General features: G+C 37.4%; 1 pseudogene; it reads right to left on the minus strand.

The window, feature by feature from the left end:
- Positions 1-2,018: 2,018 nt before the first annotated feature.
- Positions 2,019-3,125, minus strand: LOC110577143 (annotated as a pseudogene).
- Between the last annotated feature and the right edge of the window lie 6,213 nt (positions 3,126-9,338).

Here is a 9,338-nt window from a genome sequence, read left to right on the forward strand (position 1 = left end):
CATAAAGCAAGTCAAATGATTCTTTTGGTTTCCTAGTGCATATAAAAATTCTGTTTACACTACAGTCTATCAAGCATGCAATAGCATTATGCCTTAAAAAAAAAAAACAACATACACACCTTTATTAAAAAATATTGTTAAAAAGTGCTAACCATCATCTGAGCTTTCAGTGAGTTGTAATTTTTTTGCTTGTGATGGTTCTTGCCTGGATCTTGATGGCTGCTGACCAGCATGGTGGTTGCTGAGGACTGGGGTGGCTATAGCAATTTTTTTAGAATAAGGCAACAATGAAGTTTGCTGCCTCAGTTGACTCTTCCTCTCACAAATGATTTTTCTGTAGCATGTGAAGCTGTTGGATAGCATTTACCCATAGTAGAACTTCTTTAAAAATTGGGCTCAATCCTGTCAAACCCTGCTGCTGCTTTATCAACTAAGTAAATGTAATATTCTAAATGCTTTTTTGTCATTTCAATAGTCTTCACATCTTCACCAGGAGTAGATTCCATTTCAAGAAACCACTTTCTTTGTTCATTTGTAAGACTTTCTTTGCTAATTCATAAGAAGCAACTTCTCATCACCTATAGTTTTATCATGAGATTGTAGCAATTCAGTCACTTCTTTAGGCTGCACTTTTAATTTTCGTTCTCTTGCTATTTCCACCACATCTGCAGTTACTTTCTTTACTAAAGTCTCGAATCCCTCAAAGTCATACATGAGGGCTGGAATCAACTTCTTCCATACAATTGTTGATGTTGAGTTTTGGCCTCTTCCTATGAATCACAGATGTTCTTAATGGCATCTAGAATGATGAATACTTTCCAGAAGATTTTCAATTTACTTTGCCTAGATCCATCAGAGGAATCACTATCTATGGCAGCTATAGCCTTATGAAATGTATTTCTTAAGTAATAAGAGTTGAAAATCAAAATTATTTCTTGATCCGTTTGCTGCAGAATGGATGTTATGTTAGCAGGCATGAAAACTATATTAATTTCATACATGTCCATCAGAGCTCTTTGGTAACCAGGTGCATTGTCAGTGAACAGTAATATTTTAAAAGGAATTTTTTTTTCTGAGTGGTAGCTCTCAACCATGGGCTTAAAATACAAACCATGTTGTAAACAGATCCAGGCTTTGTTGTTCCATTTACAGAGCACAGGCAGAATAGATCTAGCATAATTCTTAAGGGCCCTAAGATTCTCAGAATGGTAAATGAGCATTCAGCTGGAAGTTAACAAGAGAGTCAGCCTGTTCTTTGAAGCTTTGAATCCAGCACTGACTTCACCTCTCTAGCTATGAAAATCCTAAATGGCCTCTTCTTCCAAAGTAAGGCTATATTATCTACATTGAAAATCTGTTGTTTAGTGTAGCCATCCTTATTAATTATCTTAGTAGATCTGGAGAACTTGCTGAAACTTCTACATTAGCACTCGCTGCTTCACTTTGCACTTTTCTGTTATGGAGATGGTTCCTTTCCTTAAACCTCACAGGTGGCTTAAAGCAAAAGGACATAACCTAGTCTCTTAAATAATTTATTCTCTATCTTTATAAAAATTGTTGTTGAGGCTATACAAATTACAGATATGCTGGCTAGAAAGACATGACTTGTCCTTTAGACCAACACCTAGTATTGTAAGCACAAGGTTAAAATCTTGGTGTTCACACCATCTTTCCTTCATCTACCACCACAGTCATTCCTCAACAGTACCCAAAATGCAGACCTTCAAATACCATTTACTTGCTATGTCTCTTGGTTGTCTCTTGGTTGCTATATATGTAGATTATTTTTCCTTATTAAAAATATTTCATGGGCACCTGGGTGGCTCAGATGGTTAGCGTCTGCCTTCGGCTCAGGTCGTGATCCCAGGGTCCTGGGATCGAGTCCCACATTGGGCTCCCTGCTAGGCGGGGAGCCCGCTTCTCCCTCTGCCTCTGCCTCTCTGTCTCTCTGACTCTCATGAATAAATAAATAAAACATTTAAAAAAATATTTCATAATATTTAATAATAGGGCAACAACTACTCAGTATTTGTCAACTCTCCATTGAATAATTTTTCATTTTTACAACCATTTTCTGAATGGCTATTGCACTTTTATCATCTTCTTCACATAACTAAGTGGTCCCTTCCCTTCAAAGGAGGAAGGATTTTTTTTTTAAGATTTATTTATTTATTTATTTCAGAAAGAGAGAGAGAATGCACAAGCAGGGGGAGGGGCAGACAGAAAGGGAGAGAAGCAGACTCCCTGCTGAGTGCAGAGCCCAGTGTGGGCTCAATCTCATGATCCTGAGATCAGGACCTGAGCCAAAAACCAAGAGTCAGATGCTCAACCGACTGAGCCATCCAGGCACCTCAAAGGAGGAAGGATTTTTGAACAAGCCTCCAATTCTATCCCACAAAGTGAAATACTGTCCGTATTTATAGTCAAAGAACATGTAGTGGTCTGTATGATGGGCTGAGCCATTAACAAATGGCCTTAAGATTTGGGGAACATGGAAATCGTCATCATGAATGGAAATTGTCCAGATATTGATTAAGATGTACAAACTTAAACTACCTTGTGTAATATGGAAGGATAAAAGGGTATATATGGCAAGGTAGGATCTAAAGGAAGCCATCCAAAGGATGAAAAGCATGACTTGCAAATGGAGTAGGAATCTTCTAGAGATGATGAGGTTTGTATTTTGCTTATACGCAAGTCTATGATGAAGGCCCCTATGAATCCAGTAGATCAACATACCAGTGAAAAGGAGGAAAGAAAATATACTAATAATGAACCAAAACCAGCCTCTTGGAAACTCTCCTATGTCATCATATAATTTGTTGTACTCAACTCTAGCAGAAACAATGAAACAGTGGGAATATTAATCTGTGGCAATAATTGGACAGTAAATGTAAACTCTCTATAGACTTGATTCTTTAAAAATTATGGATGCTTCATTAATGAATGATAACAGACAAAATAATAGCTCAGTGTTGCAAAAATGAAATAAAGTATATAAGCACCAAGATTTGTTACAATCTGGAGACTAATAGTTTGTAGAAGAGGTCATCCTCAGACCATGAGGCTGGATAGATGCATGATGTAAAAAAATAAGAATCTGCAAAGCTGAGTACAAGATTCATCTTAGCCCCTAGAGAGGATCCGCTGATTAAGCCTCTAGGGGGTCATAGGATGCCCTTTTTCCTTAAACCTTATGAACCAACCTCTGCTAACTTCAGAATTTCTTCTGCAGCTTTCTACTGGTCAGCCTTCAGAGAATTGAAGAGAGTTAAGTCTTTGCTCTGGGTTAGGCCTTGGCTTAAGGGAATGCTGTGGCTGTTTTGATCTTCTATCTAGACCACTAAAACTTTCTCCATATCAGCAATAAGGCTGCTTTCTTATCATTCACATGTTCACTGGAGTAGCACTTTAATTTCCTTCAAGAACTTTTCCCTTTTTTGGCTCACTCTTTGGTGTAAGAGACCCAGCTTTCAGCCTGTGTCAGCTTTTACATGCCTTCCTCACTAAGCTTAATTATCTCTAGCTTTTAAAGTGAGAAATGTGTGGTTCTTCCTTTCACTTGAACACTTAGAGGCCATTGCAGAGTTATTAATTGGTGTAATTTTAATATTCTTGTGTCTCGGCAAATGGGGAGGCCCAAGGAGAGGGAGAGAGATGGGGGGATGGCCAGCCACTGGAGCAGTCAAAACACATGTAACATTTATCAATTAAGTTTGCTGTCTTACATGGCCACGGTGGGGGGCACCCCTGAGAACAATTGCAATAGTAACATCAAAGATTACTGATCACAGATCACCATAACAAATAAAATAATAATGAAAATGTTTGAAATACTGCAAGAATTACCAAAATGTGACACAGAGACTTGAAATGAGCAAATGCTGCTGGAAAAATAGCACCGATAGATTTGCTCTAGGCAGGGTGGCCACAAACCTTCAATTTGTAAAAAAAACCCCACAATATCTGTGAAGCAGAATAAAATGAGGCATGTCTGTACTGTATATATTTTACTCCCCCCTCTTTTTTTTAGGGGGCGAGGGGCAGAAAGAGAAGGAGAGAAAGAATCTTAAGCAGGTTCCACGACCAGCACAGAACCTGACACAGGGCTAGATTCCAGACCCAGAGGTCATGACCTGAGCTGAAATCATGAGTCAGACGCTTTACCAACTGAGCCACCTAGGCACCCCCTACTCTACTCTCTTGCTTGCATGGTTTCTGAGGAGAAGTTGCACATAATTCTTATTTTTGTTCCTCTGTAGGTAAGGTGTCCTTCCACACCCTCTCATGGCTTCTTTCAAGATTTTCTCTTTCATTTCAAAGTGATATGCCTGGGTGTAGCTTTTAGGGCAGTAATCTACTAGGTGTCCTCTGAGCTTCCTGGATCTGTGTTTTCATGTCTGACATTAATTTGAGGTAATTCTCAGTCATTATTCTTTGGACAATATTTCTTCTTTTCCTTTCTCTCTTTCTTCTCCTTCCAATAGTCCCACTATGCATATGTTATATCTTTTGTAGCTGTCTTAAAGTCCTTAGATATTCTGTTATGGTGGGTTTTTTTTTTTTTTCCAGTCTTTGTCCTCTTTGCTTTTCAGTTTTGGAGGTTTTTGTTGCAATATCCTTAAGTGCAGACTGTGTCCAGTCTACTAGTAATCCCATCAAAAGCATTCTTTATTTATGTTATGGTGTTTTTGATCCCTAGCATTTCTTTTTTTGTTCCTTCTTAGGATTTCCATCTTTCTGCTTACCCATCTGTTCTTACATGCTGTCTACTTTATCCATTAGAGCCCTTACCATATTAATCATAGCATTTTAAAGTCCTGGTCTGATAATTCTAACATCTCTACCATATCTGGTTTTGATGCTTGTTCTGTTTTTTCAAATTGTCTTTTTGGCCTTTTGTTATGCTCTGATGATATCCCAGCAGATTAGGCTCTGCTTAACTAGTTTCCACTGAGAACAGGTCTTGTTAAGAAGAACAGAGTGCTCTGGCATATTTCAAAATAGCTCCTCTTCCCCAATACCCCTGCTGGAAGCACTAGGGCATTTTTATTAGACACTGTAGGAACCTGGTCAGGTTCCTAGTGGTAAATCTCACAAAGTTGTGGGGCCTCCTGAAGACTAGGTCTCCCTAGGGTTTCTAACTCTCAGACTTGTCCATGCTGAGCCTCCAGCAACGTGTCAGTTACGGTTCAGGTTTTCCTTTCCCAGCCCTGGTTCCTGAGGCAGGCAGTTTCCACTTTTCAGTCTCCATTTCAGTAAACTGTTATTCTCTATATTTGCTGTAGGTCTCTCCAATCACTGGGATAGTGGTTTGCAGTGTGCCCTCACCTCTCTCACATATCCTGGAAATGTTGTTGATATTTCGGTTTGCTCAGCTTTTTGCTACTGGTTAGGATGTTGGGGCAACTTCGAGTCTCCTTACATGCAGAACCAGAAGCTGGAACTGTAGTTGTATTAGTTTTTATTGCTACTGTAACAAATTGCCACAGACTTAACAGCTTAAAACAAACCATATTTATTATCTTATAGTTTTGGAGTCAGAAATCTAAAATGGCTCTCACTGGGTTAAAATCAAGGTGTCAGCGTAGCTGTGTTCCTCTTGGAGGCTCTGAGGACATCTGTTTTCTACCTTTTCCAGCTTCCAGAGGCCACCTGCATTCCTTGGCTTGTGGCCTCTTCTATCTTGAAAGCCAGGCTTGACTGCTTGAATCTTTCTCCCATCACTTCACTCTGTTGCTAACTCTTCTGCTTACCTCTTCCACTTTCAATGGCCCTGGTGATTTCCTTGGGCTCACCCAGATAATCTTGGATAATCTTTCTATTTTTCCATCAGCTCATTAGCAACCTCACTTCTATCTGCAACTTTAATTCTTCCTTGCCATATAACATAATATATTCCCAGGTTCTGGGGATTAGGGCATGGGCATCTTTAGAGCACTATTACCCTGCTTAATACAGCAGTCACGTAGCTTGTGACTTTTAAGACAGCTTTTCAGACAACTAATGACTCTTATATAAACAGGTACTTGCAGTAGTGGAGATCATGCTTTGTCTCCTGTTACCTATTAATATTGACATAAAAATGGCCATTCTATTTTAGTTCTTTAGCTTTCTGGTTTGACTCATATCAATCTTAATTTAAAAAACCTAATTCACATTGTGTTTTAATATATCCAGTATGGTACCTCCTTATTTTATTGAGGTCACCAAAATAGCTCAAATTAGTAAAGAAATCAGTGAACTTAATTTATCCATTGTTTTGGCCACATTTGTCACATTGGTCCAATTTGTCAGATGAGCAACTTTTATATATACGTCTAAGTTTCACTACTATATGTTTTGATCAAAGGCAAATAAAGGAAAGACTGCTAATATAAAAGTGTTTTTTAAAAAATTATAAAAATTATATATATGCTTTAAAATATAATTTGTTACATAAATTATAAAAGTTATATATATTACATAAGTTTTTAAATTATAAAAAAAATTTTATAATTTAGCTGGTATTCAAGTAAAGTAGATAAACAGTAAAATATTTTTTATATTTTTTAATGTAAATTTTTGCCAAAGTGGAATTTGTATTTATACCCAACATGTTTTGGAGAAAATTATTTCTCATTAGAAATTACATTCTTCTGTCTATTTATACATGATTGAGTATTTCAAGACATCCATCAGTTATTCCTAGAGGCAAAATCAAGCACAAATATTTACATTAAAGACGATTTAAAAATTTTATTATTAGCTTTTGCAGCATTCTAGCCTAGATACAACTACTATTTTTTTCTTTCAATAGCTTACCTATGTTCTCAAAGAGTGGTTGCCATTGACTTAATTTTTTAATTTAATTCAATTTTAATTTTACTGAATTATGTTTTAATAATTTGCAATGGTCTCTATTTAACAAATTGTAAAATATATAGGCATATCTGTCTTTATCTCAGCAGCTACAGATGGCTGATCCCAACTGCTAACAACTTTTACAAATATAAGGCATAAGTGGGTAGAAATGACCTTTTGGAGCCCCTTCTTGTGTTAATCTTCAGGTATCCCCATTATGTATGTATGTTTCAATGTTGGAGTCTTAAGATCTCAAAAAGCTTTAGTGAAAGCATCTTCAGAACCAAATAGAAGTGTACTTTCTTTTAATTGTCTTCCATTTGAAAACCAAATCCAGAACAGGATATTGCTGGACTTGAAAGTTTATATAACATAACCCTTATTTCTATCATGCTCCATCATTTACGTACTATATTCTGCCATCACTGGTTAATTAACTCTCCTTGTCCTTGGTATCCAGGTGGGTGTTACTCCCAGTCACATTTTACTCCTAGGCACCTTGAAAAAATGAGTATGTGAATGGTATGCCTACACATGTTCTGCACACAGGTCCTTTTGAATGCCACTAACGGGAGGCAGTATGTAAGGCAGAGCTTCCCTGATGAGTTAAGAGATGTAAGGAAATGTTTTAACCAGTGTTTTGAACCTAGTTTGTTGAATTTAATTGCATGAACCTGGGTTAGAAAAGCAACTATTGTAAGGTCTGTGGAGGATGCAAAGATAAATATGATGCGATTCTATCTTTCAGAGTTAAAAATCAAGAGAGGCAGTGGATTTGTAACGATAAAGCAGTCAAAATGTTATAATAGAGGTAAAGGAAGAAGAGAATGATTTCAGTTTTAATTTTGTTTTTTGAGATAGGCTGTGAATTTGGGAGTATTTTTTGAAAAACTTTTTATTTTAAGTAATTACAGACTCATAAGAAGTTGCAAAAATAGCATGGAGAGATCCATGTACTCCTTGTCTAGCTTCTCTTAATGGTACCATGTTATAGAACTAATACATTCATCAAAACTAGGAAATTGACACCGATACAATACAATTAAGTAGACGAGACCGACTTTATTGAGTAGTCTTTTAATATGCAGAAATAGAACAGGGAAGGAGAAAGGAACTCTAGGTTGACAAAACAGCATTTGGTTGAGTATAGGTCATGAGAGAATTTCGATTATTCAAAAAATCTGCCGAAAGGGACTTTAACAAGTAAGCCATTCCCTTCCACTTTATAAATGAACTAATGAGGCCCAGAGAGATTAGACAACTTGCTTATTTCATTTTCTTTCCTTGGTTAGTGACTGAATTTAGGTATATTATACAGCATACATCTGGCTGCTGGTCTCCAAGATCTTAGTCCAGGAATATTCCTTCCCAAACTATGTTTTCTTAGCTGGAATAAATACATGGTTATTCCTTTGGGACCTCTGTCAAGATCCCACTCAACGTGTATTTTTTCCTCTGAGTCCCCAGAGCCTCAGAGTGCAATATCTGGCACACAATAGATGCTCAGTAAATACCTATTGAATAAATGAACCAATGAATTCCTTTTTTAACCCCTACAACTGAAGGAGAGGCACTTCAACCGAGGATAATAAGAATAAATCACACCCACAATTAGCGCACTGCAATGGAATTCATTACTAAAAGTCAATTTGCATTTGGGCAAAATGACAGAAGGAAGTTGGGCAGAGAAACACATTTTATTTGAATTATGATGAATTAAAAATATACACAGGCAATTACTCTTATTTCAGCTACACTGTGCAGTAAATGTGTAAATAAAAGGTGTGAGAGTCCAACATGGAAAACAGCGTATTCTCCTTTTCTACATAACACATGCATCAGATGTCCCTTCATAGGGATCATTATAGTTTTTAGCTTAATTCCAAGCTAAAAAACAGAATCGTTACGGAAATGCTGCTTTTCTTATTGAGCAGTCTGTAGGATAGCTTGTTGCCAAATTAAGCAGCACACAGCACTTGTTAACTTAATTAGCAACCTAACGGCTGAACCTCAGCCTGACAAAATGCATGTCGCGTTGGATGGAGATTGCAGTGAAACTATAGCCACTTCAAGAGAAGCACAATCCTGCGGATATTTATTTTCCCTTTTGGCCTAAAGGAAAACCTGATCGCCTGGGAAAATCTTCCAGTTCCTATTGTAGCCCAAACAGAATTATCAAGAGTCAGCACCTTGTAGGCTGGGAAGCGTTCCTTTTTCAAAGGCTGTGTGCAAGAGAACTCCCAAAGGGCTAATGGACATACTTGTGCTTCCATTAATAGCACAGAAAGCAAACTAATTCATTAGAGCACACACTGAATAAACTCCATTTATCACCAAATGGCCCAAGTGATAAACAAATTATTTAAGAGCTTATTGAAAGCAGACATCAAGAAGGCAATTGTCAAGGCTTCAAACTGATGTGTTTGTGAATATCCCTAGAGTAACAGTAGTTTCAAGGCTCCTTGCTGGGGACAGACATGGAGATTTTATGTGAT

Source organism: Neomonachus schauinslandi, chromosome 14 (assembly GCF_002201575.2).
Source record: "Neomonachus schauinslandi chromosome 14, ASM220157v2, whole genome shotgun sequence".
NCBI lineage: Eukaryota > Metazoa > Chordata > Mammalia > Carnivora > Phocidae > Neomonachus > Neomonachus schauinslandi.